Source organism: Taudactylus pleione, unplaced genomic scaffold (assembly GCF_031769625.1).
Source record: "Taudactylus pleione unplaced genomic scaffold, aTauple2 ptg001573l, whole genome shotgun sequence".
NCBI lineage: Eukaryota > Metazoa > Chordata > Amphibia > Anura > Myobatrachidae > Taudactylus > Taudactylus pleione.
Window position 1 is genome coordinate 440,264 of NW_028285970.1, and position 18,695 is coordinate 458,958.

The window sequence follows — 18,695 nt, forward strand, 5'->3', positions numbered from 1 at the left end:
CGCTGGGAGACCGGCGCCTGGCATCCCGATCGAAGGGATTCCGGGCGCTGCGAGCGGACAGCCGCGTGGGGGGGAAGGGTTAGGTTTAGGGCTCCCGGGGGGAGACTTCGGGTTAGGCACCCCCCCGGGAGGTTAGAGTTAGACTAGGGGGAGGGGGCGTTAGGGTTATGCACCCCCGGGGGAAGGTTATGGTTAGGCACTCCCCCGGGGGACTTAGGTTCAGACAGCGAGGAAGGGGGGAGGGTTAGATTTAGGAACTTAGAGGGGAGATTAGGGTTAGGCACTTGGGGGGAGGTTAGGGTTAGGCACCCCTAAAGGAGGGTTAGGGTTAGGAGGGTAGGTTAGGTTAGTTAGTACTTACCTGGGGACGATCGGGATTTCCAGTGCTGTTGGGCTCCTGCTGCCGGGATCTCTTCCTCTGTCGGCCTGACGCTGCCGGGATTAGAACTGCCGGCCATGTGGCCGGCGGTATTACATACCGATTTCCAGTCAACTGTCCTTTAAAAGAAATGGATATACTCAGGGGTGGATCCAGAAGAAAATGCCAGGGGAGGCACCATGATAGGGTAAGGGCAGGGGATAGTGGTGCTAGGTATATTTGCGTGTGCTTCCAGAAAAGGGGCATGGCCTCACTGCAAGGGGCATGGCCATATACTATATGTCGTCCCCACGAGCCACACCCCTCATTTTTGTCATGGTGGGGACATGAGGCACATACAATAAACAAGGCCAAGACCCTTGACTGCTTGCCATGCTGAGGGTCTTGTCTCCTGGTCAGTGACAGCATCCCCTGGTGGCTGTTCCAAGTGCTCACGGCTCCTTTCTGCAGTCTATAGGCCTTGGCTGAAGTGCATGAGTTATACACATTGATATTGCAGGGGTTAAAACACTGGTGTAATTACAGTGTGGCAGCCTCAAGCATACAGGGGTTGCTTGCCGTTGTAGTGTGCCCCTGCCCCTTCAATGTCCACAGCACAGAACTCTCCTCAGGCCCCTTCAATGTCCACAGCACAGAACTCTCCCCAGGCCCCTTCAATGTCCACAGCACAACACAGCACAGCACAGAACTCTCCCCAGGCCCCTTCAATTCCACAGCACATCACTCACGGCTGGCGCTTTTAATGTACACTGCACAGAACTCTCCCCAGACCCCTTTAATGTCCACTGCACAGAACTCTCCCTAGACCCCTTTAATGTCCACAGAACAGCACAGAACTCTCCCCAGGCCTCTTCAATGTCCATAGCACAGCACAGAACTCTCCCCAGGCCACTTCAATGTCCACTGCACAGCACAGAACTCTCCCCAGGTCCCTTTAATTTCTACAGGACAGCAAAGAACTCTCCCCAGACCCCTTCAATGTCCATAGCAGAGCACAGAACTCTCCCCAGGCCCCTGCAATGTCCGTAGCACAGAACTCTCCCCAGGCACCTGCAATGTCCACAGCACAGAACTCTCCCCATGCCCCTTAAATGTCCACAGCACAGAACTCTCCCCAGGCCCCTTCGATGTCCAAAGCACAGCACAGACCTCTCCCCAGACCCCTTCAATGTCCACAGCACAGCACTCTCTCTCTCTGACCCCTTTGATGTTCGAAGCACAACACTCTGCCCCGGCCCCTTCAATGTCCACAGCACTCTTCCCCCAGCCCCGCTAATAAGCACCTCTAACAGGATCCCCCACTTGCAGGGCCTTCAAACTTAATGACTTTACATGTTACTGCCGACTGAGGCATTGCTGCGCATGCGCAGTAGCACATGTTGCAGGACAGACCTGCTGTTAGTGCTGCGGTGGGTCCTAGTACACAGACAGTGTAATGGTTAGCATTACTGCCTCATAGCATGGTTCATGGGTTCGATTCCCAATACGGCTCTGTCTGGTGTTTGTATATTCTCCCTGTGTTTTCGGGGGGGGGGGGGTTTCCTCCAGTAGCTCCAGTTTCTTCCAACACTCCAAAAATATACTGGAAGGTTAATTGTTTGGAGAAACCACCCGGTAGACCGATCATTTTCGGGGGTGGACTCCATAACAGCCAAAAGGGGACTATGAGTTTGCTTTAATGACTCAGTTTACCAAGGAGCATAAATCAGTGGAGAAGATCTTTAGAAAATACTGGCCATTGTTAAAAAGGAATCCAGTATTGGGTCCGATAATATCGGATAAACCAAAACATATTTATAGAAGGGCATCAAATTTGAAATCAAAGCTTGTGTTTAGTACCCTACCATCTGCACAATCCATATCAAGCATTATATCAACAGGGCCGGCCTTCTTGTTTTTTAGAGCGGCCTCCTGGCCGCTCGCATAGCTGTGGGTGACCACCCACAGCTATAGCGAGCGGCCAGGAAGATGGTCACGATGGTCGAGACCATCATGACCATCGGGCTTGTGACAAGACCCTTGTGGTAGGGTCTCGTTGCCGCAAGCCCCAGAGAGATTTCGGCTCTAACAGAGCCGAAATCTCTCCCACTGACATCACTCGTGATGTTAGTGGGGCTGGCCCCAAATGGAGGCGTTCACATGGGAACGCCTCCGTTTGGGCAGCCACTCCCCCGACCTGCCCACCAAAGGGGGCGTGCTGTCACTCAACATCGACAGCACGCCCCCTTTGATACAAGACCCGGAGTGACGGTTTGCCCGTCGCTATCCGGGTCTCACACATGCGCACGACGGAGCCGGCTCCATCGTGTGCATGCGCACTGGGCCACCACCGACCCACTTGCGAGCGCATAGCGCTCGCGAGTGGGTCTGAATCAGGCCCAAAGTGTACATTGGTAGGACCTCATGTCCATTGAAGATCCAATTAGGGGCACATGTACGAAATATAAAAAAATGGTTTGAGTCACATGCTTTCTCAGCTGACTAAAGAAATCCATTGGTGTTCCATTACTGATGTGTCTGCTTTTTATGGCATTAAAACAGTGAAAGGCGATAAAATACATTATCATAGTACCAGGGCCTTAGCTAAAACAGAAATTAATTTAATTTATAATTGCAAAACTTTAATCCCTGGAGGATTGAATAGTGATTTCAAATTAAAGTGGTTCCTTTGATGTTAGATGTTGTTATTTGACAAAGTTATACCCCTAAATGGTACCAGTTTATGTGTGTGATGTATGTAAATGATAAGATCAGTGAAGATACGATGTATCTCTGACAGTTTTATTGTCATTTTATTTTAGATACAATTGAAATGGACATTTTAAGAAAAGAATTCCACCATAAGCCTGAATCCATAAAGGGGTTGAAAGAAGCGGTTGCTCAGGCAACAGGATAATATCACCATTCCGGTGACACCATCTCTTTTGTTTTTTAGAATGTTTTGTAGGGTCCACCTTTTCCCCATATGTAATAAGTTGTACTGTACTATCATATGTAAAAATGAGGGTAATTCATATATTGTTCTAATTTCTCTTGTTTTCCCTGTTTTAATATGGCCGCAGGAGAGTTTCCTCCCAACCTGGGCATCAACGGGGCTGTTAAAACATGGCTGCCGGGATACTTCCTTTTTAACAGTTAGTTCTTAGTATTGCATTCCATCATACGCTCCACCATGACAGGAGGATGCTGTTTCACCTTTCCCAGGGAAGAGAATAAAACCCCTTCAGTAGCTATACCTAGAAGTGATGTGAGTGAGGGCGGATGTGGAGGTTTCTGCCCACACTTTCCAGGAAAATAAGAAAGTTGGCCCCTTGCGGGCTCGCTTCGCTCGCCACACTGCAGGCACGGTGGCTCACTTCGCTCGCCACAAGAATATATTTCCCCTCTATGCCCACTTGGATGGTAGAGAATGACGTTGGACACTGGCTGATGATGTCAGTGTACAGAAACGGAAGGGGATCTATCTCATTGCCCTTTCCCAGCCGCCCCCATCCCATCATCTCCGGTCATTTATGCGGTCCATCTGCACTCCATAGATGGAGAAGACAGCCGGACAAGTGCTTCTGGTCCAAGAGGTCCTGGGCAATCATCCCGACGGAGCGGTGATCACCACCGCCGCACACCGAGGTCCATCCTGCCTGTGGGTGGGGACGTGCACATCTATATGGTATAACCTTTAAGTAATCTTGGGTTCCCCTGATCACCGGTAATCTAGGAATTACTCTCATTTGACCACTTCCTGTATGGGTTTGGTTGTCATGGCAATGTGCAATTTAGATTTAATTTCTTAATAATATTATGTATTTTCTGTATATTGTACTTCCAATATTGTATAAACTGGCAATCTGATGTATTATGATTGTATATTTAAATACCATTATAAATAATGTTGCAATTTAGGGTGTATTGCACTAGATTGTTGATGTAATTACCTTCTATAAATGGTTGGCTGTGCTACATTAAATATGGGGCTGCATCACACTCTAAACATGTCTTGATAAAGGCCCAAATGGGGCCGAAACGCCTCGACTATTAAAAAGTGTGAGCATCCTTTTTCTACACCAAGAGTGATTGTACGCCAGTGTAATGACGCCTACCTTTCTTTCTTAGCATGTCATCTCCAGGATGTGTATGATTATTCAGTAACATCGAGAGCCATCGGAGCTGCTCGCAGCCCTTGAGGTAGACCCTACTCCGCCACAAGCACTACGATTACTGCAGGCTGAAATACAACCAGGTGACATGTACAATGACGCTTCCATGCTAATTATGCACGCCCATGAAACGCCGTTAGAACACACAGGCACGCCTGCATTCACACAACTACACCCCCGTTTTCATAGACCATCCCCTGACACCACCCACAATCTGTCACTCAAATTAGCGCTCAGTCTGTGTACTTCGAGTGCCCGACTCCCGACCGCTAAGACTGGCTTGCGCACGTGCACTGCGGTTTATACACATGCGCAGAATGTGAAAATCGGCCAGCTACAAGCGAACGCCGCTTTGCGTCCGGGTCTGAATCGGGCCCTCTTTATTTATTTATTACCAGTTATTTGTATAGCGCACACATATTCTGCAGCGCTTTTCAGAGAATAGTTGGCCATTCACATCAGTCCCTGCCCCAGTGGAGCTTACAATCTATGTTCCCTGTCACATGCTCACACACATACACACCAGGGTTTATTTTTGTTGGGGCCCATTAACCTACCAGTATATTTTTGGAGTGTGGGAGAAAACCGGAGTACCCGAAGGAAACCCACGCAAGCACAGGGAGAATATACAAACTCTGCACAGTTAGGGCCGTGATGGGAATCAAACCCATGACCTCAGTGCTGTGAGGCAGTAATGCTACAGTATATAAGAAATACTTAAGAATTTTTGTTGTACATGTGCAGTTTAAAAACAAAATCACAATTTGTGGGAAAAAAAGGTCTGAGTTTGTGTTTCTGTCAGATGCTATATGAACCCCAGCCTGCTCAAAGTGAGGTATTAACAATGACTTGTATGCACAATATAACCTGCTTCTTCATGCTACTATTATCTCTTTCTATACAACAATGTATTCTGTTGGCTTTTCTACTGTTTGACTACATTGCTTCCCTACATATTTCTTCAAACGGCAGCTCCAAGGTCTCTGTCTTCGGACGTTGCTGACATTATGCACCTTATTCAAGTCAGGCATAAAAGTAATTTGCGGCTTTTTTCATCCACTAGTTGCACTTTTCATTAATGGGCTTGCATGTCCTTTCTCAGTAGCCTCTTTTTTCAGTTGCAGGCCCAGCGTATAACTAGAGAGCCAGGACTATAATGCTAGAATGACCATGCAGATGTGGCCAAAATAAAGGAAGGCTGAGGAGTGTAATCGTAGCAGTAAGGAGGGGTCTGACTTGCAGGTGCTGTAACCCGTGTAAGTTACACGTCTTAATACAATATTTTTAAAATACACCCATTTATGCAAAAAAACTAAAACTGCTGAAAGCGTTTTAAAAATCACTTTACACAAATAAAGAATGCTTTATACTCAGTTAGGAAAGTCTGCACCTATATTATTATGTATCTAACCCAAGATTCCATACTGTAGTCCATTTCTCTGTATTATTTGTCTTACCCCTTCTGTGTTATAAACCTCTTTATAATCTAAAAAAATAATAATTTTCCTTGTATGACACCAATCATATCACAAAGCGGTCTATTCATCATTACATAATTATTACTAGTGATAATTATGTTTTAAACTTGCTCCGAGTTTAAAAAATCTTTTGGAGGCATTCATCAGGCCTCACTACCAAAAGTATCAGTTCCGAAAAGCTGCTCTTTTTGTGGAGTCAGCTTTACGGGAAAGTGATACTTTTCCCCATGCAGCTGAGGTATCCATAAGGATATCCTCACTGCTGCATGTCTTTCACTCCCCCTCCCCCGCTGCCAGTGTCTGTCCCGGTCCCCTTTCCCCCCAGCAAGCCACTGGTGTCTGACCCCCCTTCCCCCTGCTGCCGCCGGTGTCTGTCCTGGCGCCTCCCCACCGCTACAGTTGGTGTCCCCCTCCCCCCACGGTGTCTGTCCCAGCCTGTCCCCCCCTGTGAGCGTCCGACCGATCTAACCTTTGAAACAACTCCCCCGTGGGTGTACATTCCACCCCCTGCGGGTGTCTGATCTGGCCTTCAAACCCCCACCCCCCCGCATTTGTACATTACAGTAAACCCCCCCCATGGGTGTTTGATCTGGCACCCAAACACCTCCCCCATGGGTGTCCATTCGGACCCCCCTCCCTGTGGTTTCCGATCTAGCCCCCAAACCTACCCCTCTGCAAGTGTTCATTCCACCCCCCCGGGTGTCCTATCAGCACCAAAACCCCACCCTACTCTCTCTTACCTGTGTGTTTTGTGCTGGGGGGAATGGAAGGGGAGGTAGGTTTCAGCTGTATCAGCTGTCTGCGGTGTCCCGGAGCTCTCAGCTCCAGGGCACTACAGTGCAGACATAGCAGGGAGGGATCTATGTAAATGCTATGTAAATCTTCACAGGCTGCTTTGTAAACAGCAGCCTGTGATGATTATCGGGGATGTACGCCATCTCAGGGTGGCATACAGTTTCTCAGTCAAGTTCCGAAAAAAAAAGCATTTTCGGAACTTGTTGAATTTCATAATTTCTGCATCCCCGTACTTAAGTATGGGGATTGCGGAAATTATCGAGGCACTATTGTAACCTGCGTTACAAGAATTATGAATGGGGCTGACATTTAATTTATACAGAATTAGGTGAAAATTTTAGTTTTCACCTGCTTTTGTATACATTAAGTGATGAATAATAGACCCCTAAACAAGATATTAAATATTTTATTACATCTTCCCACTTTCTCTAAGATTCAGTCAGCTATCCCACACTATTTAGCTGACAATGGCCCTCATTCAGAGCCGTACGCTCTGAGCAGAGCGCACGCTCTGAATGAGGGCCGTCCTCCATAACTATGGAGCGTCCTCCTGGACGCTCGTATAGCTGTGGGTCACCACCCACAGCCTATACGAGCGTGCAGTTTGATGGCCGCGATGGTCTTGACCATCGCGACCATCGAAACTGCGAGCAGGAGCCTGCGGTTGAGGTTTTCAACCGCAAGGCCCGGAGTGATTTTGGCTCTATCAGAGCCAAAATCACTCCCACTGACATCACTAGTGATGTCAGTGGGCCGGCTTCTGACGGGAGGCGTTCCCTTAGGAACGCCCCCGTCAGGGAGGCACGCCCCTGGCACGCCCACCAAAGGGGGCGTGCTGTCAATCAACATCGACAGCACGCCCCCTTTGATTAGACACAACGAGCGAAGGAAAGTCCTTCGCTCGTCGCGTCTGTCGCATGCGCACGACGGAGCTCCCTCCGTCGTGCGCATGCTCAGTGCAGAACATCGACCCACTTGCGAGCGGACAGCCGCTCGCGAGTGGGTCTGAATCAGGCCCAATGTCTCTCCTGACATCTCTCCAGGTATCATATGGGAAGCTCATAAGGCAACCAGTAGGGGCGGTACAAGAAATCCTTTTACTAGAATCACAATTACCGTCTCTCGTTGCTAGACATAAACAATCCTCATCTACCTCCCTCCTTTCTCAAATTGAGAACCTCAATTCTCAACTGAATACTCTTTTTTCCCACAGTGTAACTTTACCAACTCTTTTACGACAAAGACAATAAAATTGACACTATGCTTGCAAATAAATTTAGGCAAAAACGGGCCTTAGGTTAGACTGATTAGTTGTTTTCTACAAAATTAGGCTCTGTCACATATGACCCCAAGTTAATGGCAGAGAATTTAAAGAATTCTTTAGTTCCCTCTAGAATCTTTCCCAATCCCTTCCGTCTTCGCCTGCAGAGTCTGAGGGATTACATTCATATTTATCGGGCACTTGTTTACCTTGTCTGTTGGAATCCCAGCTCTCAGTGCTCAATGAGGATATCTCTATGGAAGAAACATGCACTGCTATTAAATCCATGTGATTCTCTGCTGCCCTGAGCCCCTGTTCAGTATTATAAACAATATACGAAGGAGCTCTCCTCTCACCTCTCCTCCCTCTTTAATAAAATACTGCAAGGTGCTTTTTTTTCCCCAGCCTCGAATTTGGCTAATATTATGGTAATCCCGAACAGAGCCAGCCCTAGCCAATTTGGTGCCCTAGGCAAGATTTTGGCTGGTGTCCCCTATCTATAGTAATTAGAGATGAGCGGGTTCAGATCTCAGAGATCCGAACCTACCCGAATTTTGGGGATCCGGGGCGATCCGAGCACAAGGGAGGGGGCATCAGAAACATTTTTGGCAGGGGGGAGCAAAATTTATTGTTATGCCACTGATCCACAAGTAAAACTGGCTGATAGTTAAAATGGTAAAACATTCAGCAACTTTATGCAAAGAAATTCACTGAAACAAAAGTGCTATCTCCTCCAGTTTTATGTCTCCTAATAGTTATTCAGCTGCAGAGTATACGGTGTATCATCAGATGCTGGATTGAACAGGCCACGAGGCACAAGTCCAGATTGAGGCCCAGGCATGCAACAATCTGTCCTTATGCCATGTGCTTTGGGACCCTGTCCAACCCGCATCATCAACGCCGTATACTACGCAGCACCTATTGGGAGACATAAAACTGGCTGATAGTTCAAATGGTAAAAAATGCACTGAAAACAACATGTTATCTCCTCCAGTTTTATGTCTCCTAATAGTTATTCAGCTACATAGTATACGGCATATCAGATGCTGGATTGAACAGGCCATGAGGCACATAGCACAAGTCCAGATTGAGACCCCAGCATGCAACAATCTGTCCTTGTGCCATGCGCTTCAGGACCCTGTCCAACCCGCATCGTCAACACCGTATACAACGCAGCACCTATTGGGAGACATAAAACTGGCTGATAGTTGAACATAATGTACATTTAATAATTTTCAAATAGAGGTGAGTCCCTATCCTCTGCCAACATGGCACTATACACCATTTTGGAGGATGTGGAGGGATTGGTTGATTATGGAGGTAGGATAACTTGGATAGGGTGGTATGGCATGGTAGGATGTTGATGGGCCATAGTTAAATGGCTGTAGCATTGTCTGGGGAACAGGGTCGTCCATGAGCCTAGTAATGGTTGCCAGCTTTTTCATTCACCCCCGGATAACTATATCGTACATCAGGCGTTGGAAATGGATTTGCTGGCTTTCCTCCATTTCCCGGAGCGTGCTGGCTATGTGTGTGCCCAGGTGGTCAAACATGTCGTGGGGGTTTGTTTAAATCCTGCCTGACCTCGTTCAATACTTCATCTGGTTGTTCCTGGGTTCTACGCTGGTATCTCCGGCATGTAGGCACAGGTTGTGGTGTTTCGGGCTGGCTTTGGGAGGCAATTTGAGGGCTGACCGCTAAATCCAGGTTAGGTGTTGAATGCTGTTGGAGGAGAGAAATAATTGTATAATGTTAATAACATGGGCCCTGATTCAGACCCACTCGCAAGTGGGCGTACGTACGTTCGGCGTACGTAAAAAAATATTTAAATTCAAGCACTCGCTCGTATTTTCGTACGCAGCTAAAATCCGCCCCAAACTCAGGCGACCCCTCCTCTAACTAACGAGCGTGCCAAATAGCGAGCGTACATCCCCGAAATGGCTTGAAGGGAACGCACGCACAAGTACAAACCGGAAGTGGGACTGTCAGATTCCGATGACCTGCTCGTTTTTTCTGCCTACCTCCCTCAATCGTATCATGGCAATCAATGTATCAATTAGCTTAATTGTTTTTTTTTTTTCAACACAATGCAATAAACTTTAATCTTGTCCGTGTTTGTATTTGCTCGCAGAATACGTACGGCTGAAACCTTCGCTTTTATTGTTCAAAAGACATGTTAGCCCCAATTAAACAATTGTTCTATTTGTTTGTCTCCCCACAATTTTTCTGTGGTTCATTTCTTTATTTAAATTTGCTTACGCATGTCACTGCATCAAGCCTATCATAACTCTCAAGATATTTGTGGCCCTGTCGAACACATGACTCATACACTAACCAATAGAATTTGTCCTGTTAATTTCCCAAATACATTAGCCAATCAAATTTTTTTGGGGTGCTTTATTAAAAATATTTTGCCAAAAAAACACCATTGCCATCATGAGATCCGCCGCATTCACCAGGCGCGAACTGCTGGTGCTGACGGAGGTGATGGACAGGCGGATCACCAGTCAGCCTCCACCCATCTCCAATAGGCGCAAGCGTTCCGCATATGCGGAGGTACGTCGACGCCTGCGCTCCTTCGGCTCACGCCGACATATTGGCCAGCTGGAGCGCAGGTGGTCGGACCTGCACCGGCGGACGCCCCGCTTGCTGGCATGCTTTCGCATGCAGATTGCGGAAAGTAAGTGTTCTGGACTGTGGTTTTCAAGTTTATCTTGTGGGCCCTAACTGCGTGTGCATGTTTTCATGTCTGTCCTATTGAGTCATTGTAGTCATATCTGCATGTGCATGTTTTCATGTCTGTCCTATTGAGTCATTGTAGTCATATCTGCATGTGCATGTTTTCATGTCTGTCCTATTGAGTCATTGTAGTCATATCTGCATGTGCATGTTTTCATGTCTGTCCTATTGAGTCATTTTTTTTTTTTTTTTTGGATTCCTGTTGAAACTAACCACAATATTTTTTTCATTTTTTAGGGGCACAGCAAACACTACAGCGGCATCGCCAGACAAGACGCCGGTCCCGGCCTCTCTCTCCAACCCCCAATTCCTCTATTACCCCCTCCTCCCCAGACCCTGTGGCCGAAATTTCAGGCCTACTTCCCCTCCAGCCCAATTCCCCCTCTCCTCCATCCGTCCCTCCTCCAAATACCCCCTCCCAGGATTCCTCAAACACCTTGCCCCTAGGTTTGGGGAATGTAGCCACCACCGAGGTGGTCCAGGGAGTGGCTTCTGGCTCTGGCGTTTTGGAGAACGGTATGTTTTGAAATTTTATTTTGGACACCACAAACTGTTTGTATGTAATCATGTGTCGTCCCCATTTTTTGGGGCTTTCTGTCGCCTTAGGGTATTTTTGGGGGTTGTCTTTACCTGTTCCTGCTGATGTCACCATACACATATCACACGTGTGTGCCTTTTTTTAGGGCCCTTGTATTTTTGGCCTACGACATTTTGGGGTGCTGGGTTTTATCCGTGTAATGTTTTTTTGGCCCACAAGCTTGTAAGTTTTGGTTTGCTTGTTTTGTGTTTTTTTAGAATGTTGCTTCATTATCGATTTATTAATCCCCAAACTTTTGTCACCCACAGAGGAACAGAGGCGTCGGGAACAAATATTGAATTGTGTGGGCCGTATGCGGGAGCAGGTCCCCGGGCTTATGCAGGGCCTTGACCATCTGTTGGTCCTCCTTAGGAATTAGGTTTTTTTTATTTTATTTTCTAATTGTTTCATAATAAATCAGTTTTAAATCAAGCTCTGTCTCATGCGTTTGGAGTAAATCCAAGATTCTTTACACTGACATAAGTAGACTCTTCAAGCAAGGATTGCCACAGAATCTCACTACAGATTGTGTGTTGTATTTTATTATTATTATTATTATTAGCATTTATTTATATGGCGCCACAAGTGTTCCGCAGCGCCTTACAAAGTACAAAAACAAATTGTATACAAGTGACTTACAGAACAATACAATACAGGACATGGATAATATACATTGCTACATTAGTGACCATATCACCCAGATAAGCAACAGAGCATAAGCAACCAAGTGTTAGGTGCCCTAGTGGTGAGTAAGAAATAAATGACACTATAGTAAGGAGAAGCACAAGAGGGTAGATGGCCCTGCTCGTGAGAGCTTACATTCTAAAAAGGTGGGGGAAGACAAACTGGGTTGACACAGATGGGGTAGATGGGGACGAATGAGCATGTAGCAAGGAGTTAGAATGATAGCTGGAAGGCTTTGATGAAGTAGTGGGTCTTGAGAGCCCGTTTGAAGGATTGCAAACAGGTGGAGAGTCTGATGCGGAGTGGGAGAGAGTTCCAGAGGTGGGGAGCAGTGCAGGCAAAATCTTGGAGGCGGGAGTGGGAGGAAGTAATCAGCTGGCATGAAAGGCGGCGTGCATTAGTTGAGCGAAGAGGGCGGAGAGGAGCGTGAAGGGAGATGAGATCAGAGATGTATATGGGAGAAGATTGGGTGAGGGCTTTGTGAGCGAGCGTGAGAACCTTAAATTGGACTCTGAAAGGGAAGGGGAGCCAGTGTAGGGCTTGTAGGAGAGGGGAGGCAGATACAGAATGTTTGGAGAGGAAGATAAGCCGTGCAGCAGCATTGAGGACAGACTGGAGAGGAGAGAGATGGGATTTGGGGAGGCCAGATAGGAGGAGGTTACAATAGTCCAATCTGGAGATGACCAGTGAGTGTATGAGGGTTTTAGTAGCATCCTGGGTGAGATAGGGTCTGATCTTAGAAATATTTTTGAGATGGAAACGACAGGACTGTGAAAGGTTCTGGATATGTGGTTTGAAGGAGAGTGATGAGTCCAGGATAACTCCAAGACAGCGCACCTTGGGACTAGATGAGATAGTTATTCCATCAATTGATAAAGAAATAGTGGGAAGTGAGGTGATGTGGGAGGGTGGGAAGATGATTAGCTCTGTCTTAGACATATTAAGTTTAAGAAATCGCTGGGACATCCAGGAAGAGACAGCAGAGAGACAGTTGGAGATACGAGTCAGAAGAGAGGGGGAGAGATCAGGGGAGGAAAGGTAGAGATGATAATGGAGGTCAAAAGAGCTGATGAGTTCACCTAGAGAGGAAGTATAGAGGGAGAATAGGAGAGGACCAAGAACAGAACCTTGGGGAACACCTACTGTAAGAGGCTGTGGAGGGGAAGAGGAGTCATGAGAGTAAACTGAAAAAGATCGGTCAGAGAGGTAGGATGACAGCCAGGAGAGGGCAGTTTCACGTAGACCAAGGGAGTGAAGGATATTCAGCAGGAGAGGGTGGTCCACAGTGTCAAAAGCAGCAGAGAGATCAAGGAGAATGAGAAGAGAGTAGTGGCCTTGGGATTTGGCAGCAAGGAGGTCATTGCTGACTTTTGTGAGGGCAGTTTCAGTGGAGTGGAGAGAACGGAAGCCAGACTGAAAAGGGTCAAGGAGGGAGTGGGAGGAAAGAAAAGTGGTAAGGCGGTTGTAGACAATCCGCTCAAGGAGTTTGGAGGCAAAGGGGAGGAGAGAGATGGGACGGTAGTTTGAAAGAAGGTTAGGATCAAGGGTAGGTTTTTTAAGAATGGGGGAGACAAGGGCATGTTTGAATGCAGAAGGAACAGTGCCTGATGAGAGGGAGAGGTTAATGAGGTGGGCAAGATGGGAGCAGGCTGAGAGAGAGAGAGGAAGCGGATTTGAATGCAAACAGGCACAAGAAACACCTCCCAGTACCAATGTCATTTTCCTTTTTTGTGGTGGTCAACATGATAGTTTACACCATTTTTCAGGTTCCTATTTGGTGGCCAAACTGCTTAGGACAATCTTACGAAGGCAACTGATTGTACAGGATTCCTTGTTGTGTTGGTTAGTATCCCGAAAACATATTACATTTTAGCTCCACTTGCTTCATTACTGGGTTACCCCTTAGGTAAAATTAACGTTTGGGAGTCTGTTTACACTTGCTTCTAACGTGCCCAAAAAGGAAACAAATTACACTCTCCAAATATTTATTCACAACAGAAATCAAAATACAAAGTGGTCACTCACAAACAAAACACACAGTGATAATCAGAAATACACCACATACCAAAAACACGAAACAAACAAACAACAAATCAAGAACTGGTTGACGAAGGTCCATGCCCACATGATTTCAAAAATATGGCGTTGCAATATTGGTGGCAGAATATATTCCCGAAGTTTCCACATAAAGGTTTTTGAAGGGTAGCAGGAAGTAGTCATCGTGGGAGTGCCAAAGATTATGCACACAAACAGAAGATGGTGCAAGAATTAATATCAAAAAAGATGAATGCTAAAAAACCGTAACACATTGGGTATACACACTGTTGTTTGGTCAATAATTACCTAAAATATCGGGCCACCACATCATCGCGTATGGCCCCCCCACATACTGACCTCCGACCAACCTCGGGGGGGCCATCCTCAGGTAAGGCATCCTCTGGCTGCATTGGAACACCACTCCTTATGGCGATGTTGTGAAAGATCCCACACAGGACCACAATTTTCGAAACCATATCCGGCAAATACATGAGCTCGCCACCAGAGCGGTGGAGGCATCTGAATCGGCCTTTTAAAAGGCCGATACAGCGCTCCACCACTTGCCTGGTGGCTGTAAGTGCGGTATTAAACTCACTTTGTGGACCTGGTGTGGGAGCCAAATAAGGAGTGAGCAGCCAGGGCATGCAAGGGTATCCACTGTCTCCTGTGAAAAAGAAAAGACAACATCAGGATCACTGTGTATCAAGCTTAACATTGTTATGTACTAAAGGTCTACACTTACCCAGAAGCCACGCATCACCAGCTTGTAGGTTGGTTAATTTGTGCCATATCCCTGATTGCCGGATGACGAAGGAGTCATGTGCACTTCCTGGTAATTTTGCATTCAGGGACAGGATCTGGAGGGAGGCATCACATACCACCATTACATTCAGGGAGTGATAGTGTTTTCGGTTGCGAAATATTGCCTCCAGCCGTGCTGGAGGCTGAAGTGGTATGTGAGTACCATCCACAACCCCTATGATGTGTGGGAAGCCAGCTATTTGGTAAAAATTGGCTGAAGTGGTATGTGAGTACCATCCACAACCCCTTTTAAATTTTAGTGTGTGCATTTATGTTTCTAAATTTTGTGATAGACAAAACTTAAAATATGCGAAACACACATTTCGCCAAAGAGCAAAACGACATTGCACACAGTACATCAAAATGGGTTGAAATGTAAGCCAAAAAAGCCAATGGGCAACCACCAAAAATTTAACAGGATTAATAAGCATTTAAAAATGCGCTAATTAGTTCGCAAATACAAGTTAATAAACAAACAGAGAAAAGTGCGCTAATTAGTTCGCAAATACAAGTTAATAAACAAACTGAGAAAAATGCGCTAATTAGTTCGCAAATACAAGTTAATAAACAAACAGAGAAAAGTGCGCTAATTAGTTCGCAAATACAAGTTAATAAACAAACAGAGAAAAGTGCGCTAATTAGTTCGCAAATACAAGTCACTATACAAACATAGAAAAATGCGCTAATTAGTCGCAAATACAAGTTAATAAACAAACTGAGAAAAATGCGCTAATTAGTTCGCAAATACAAGTTAATAAACAAACAGAGAAAAATGCGCTAATTAGTTAGCAAATACAAGATAAAAAATGGACTTACCAAGAGCAAATATATAAGATTCCAAATCAAAAGGTCTTTGGGTCCGAAATTAAAAAATGCTAAAAGATATGAAATTATGGATCCAAAAATTAAAAACAAGAAGAAACACAATGAGACACCAATTGAACCAAAGGTAGACTTCACAAAACTTACCAAATCAAGAAACGAGGCCAAAAAAAAAAATAACCAAAAAAGAGAACGGAAAATAAAAACGCAAATCTAGCAAACAAAATAAACTCCAAACGCCAACTCCTTTATCCACAAACAAGAAACTCCAACCAAGGTAACCTCCAACAATCCAAAAACGCCACCTCGACTCGAGACACACCAAGCCATAAATAGTGTTTCGTTTCCCGCACAAATTAAGGAGGGATCATAGGAATGCACAATCAATGATGCGGCCGCAAAATAAGGACGCATGTATAAATACGTCACCAAAACACATTTAAATTCTGGTGTATTTCTTGTTTGGACCTCAGACATGGCTACAGACCAGGGAAACAATGGCCAAGAGTCAGGCGGTAAGTCTTTCATGCATTTTGTATCAATGATTAATTTGAAACATAAGATTGGGCAAGTTGTGAATTTGAGAAATCTGAATATTTACACAAATAGGTGAGGAGGCTGACATGGAAGAGGCTGCTGGGCCCAGTATTCCGGCCAAAGCTGCCAAAAAAAAAAGGCAGCCACATTTCACAAGAAAGGAGATGGAGGTTTTGATTCAGAAGTGTGTGGACATCCTGCCACAGGCAGACAGGAATATGAGTATAAGCCAGAAGTGGAGAATGTGGGAAGAGGTAGCCGTTGCTGTCAATAGGGTGGGTGATTATGTCCGTCTAGCCCGGGATGTCAAACGGCGGTAAGTAAACACTTGCCCCCCCTAAAAACAAACACCATTTTAAACAAAAGGATAATGGCTTCCATTTTTTCCCACAGATGGGCCGACTTCAAATATCGACTAAAGCAAAAACTCGCGGACAGGGCTAGGCATGCAAGGGGGACAGGTGGGGGTCCCACCCCTGTGTCATTGGAGTTGACGGATTTAGAAGAGCTGGCACAGGGGTGTGTGCAGCCTGTGGAGGTGTTTGGCGTGTCCAACATGGATACGGACATGCCAGACTTTGCGGCTCCTCATGTTGTCCCAGGTAAATCTTTTGATGTCACCAACTCTGAAATGTTAGTGGGCCAATATGTAGATTCTAATGTGAGTCTTTTCTCATTTTTCCTAACAGAGACACAGGCGGATGAGTCTGCTCCAGAGGGGAGCCTTGGCCGCCGAATTTCTGCTGGCTCTGCAGGGGAGGAACCAGTACATCCGGCTGAGGACCCTGCAGAAGCCAGTCCAGGGCAATCCCCCTCGCAGGCAGTGGCCCTCCTCACAGAACTCAATTTCAAATCGGATTCCCATACGGAGATTCTGCAGAGGATGGACGCCAGTCTGCTACGGGTGGCTGAGGCCCTGGAGCAAAATGCTGCGGCCAACGTGACCATTGGTCAGGCCCTGGCGGAAAATACCAGGGCCAACATCCGCATCGCCAATGCCCTGGAGCAGCTCGTTCGCCAGCACATGGTGGAGCCGACCTCCCTTCCTGCCGGAACATCAGGATCCTCCACCTCTGGCACAACATCAGCCAATCCTCCAAATGTGCCTAGCCCTGTGCCTAGTCCAGAGGCCACAACATCTGCCTCTGGACAGGCCAGCCCGATGACATCCCGGACCCGGTCTGGCGCCCTCCCTCCCCCATCCAAACGAGTGAAAAAACGGTGACAGCAATGGCGACTTTTCCCACACTCCTTCTGTGCTTGGCTCATATTCCTTTCTGGTCAAAACTTCCCTCTCCTTTCTTGTGAAATGTTTTTAATTTTTTGTTGTACGTTTATGTCTACAGTTATGTTGGGCCAATTTGTTTGATTTTGGAAATGATCTTTGCCAAAAAAAGATGTCCCCAAATTTTTTATTAATTTAGTTTTGGTTTGACCAATAAATTTACGCCAAAAATCTGACATTGTATGGTGACATTATTGTACAAATGGGTTACATTTAATCCTGGCCCAAAAGGCAAAAACTTGCAAAAAAAAACAAAACAATTTTTTTAAAAAAAGGGCTCTTTAAGGAACGTTTAAAAAATCACATAACGAGGCAAATTCAACAGGCAAAAATAAAAAGGTGAGAAAATTAAAACATGATGACATTATTGTTACAATAGGCCCTAACCACCAAATTGAGGCCAAAATAAACCCCCACAAATGTACGCAAATTGATTGTGTCATCCTGACATTAGCAGCTATGATTTCCACCTGCGTACGCTTTTGTGCTATCCCCAAAAACTGATTTCAAAACACATGCCAAGCCGGTTTTCAATCCAACACTAATTGCTTTTCTGACCACCCGCGATTAATCGCAACAACATCGTGGAGTCCCGGGACGGAGGAGAAGGCCATCGCCAATGTGGTCGAGTAATCCAGACCCTAAGCTGTGCGAGCATTTTGAAGGGAAAGAGGATCATCCAGTGACGTATGAGTCGGTCCGAACACATTTTACGCTCACATCTGCTAATGTATGTACGCCCCAAAAACGCCTCGCCACGCCTGCGTTTTTCCATCTCCAACCCCGTCAACACCCAAAAACGCCCTGTTCTGTCAATCACATTTGACATGTCACATCCTGTACGCTATTTGACGAACGAGACCAAAAAAACTCGCAATCTGCCGTACGCACATGCGCAGTGTTACACCGACGCATGCGCGGTTAGTCAACATCGGAACGCAACGAGCGTACTGCTGTTTGCGAGTGGCTCTGAATGAGGGCCATGGTCTTCAAAGGTTTAATTTAAAAAAAAAAATAATTCTAGTTCCCAACAACGGTGGAGGAGTGGCAGACCATTGCTGAGGAGTTTGAACGGTGATGGAACTTCTCAAACTGCGGTGGAGCAATAGAAGACAAACATATCCAGATTACCCCACCTGCCCACAG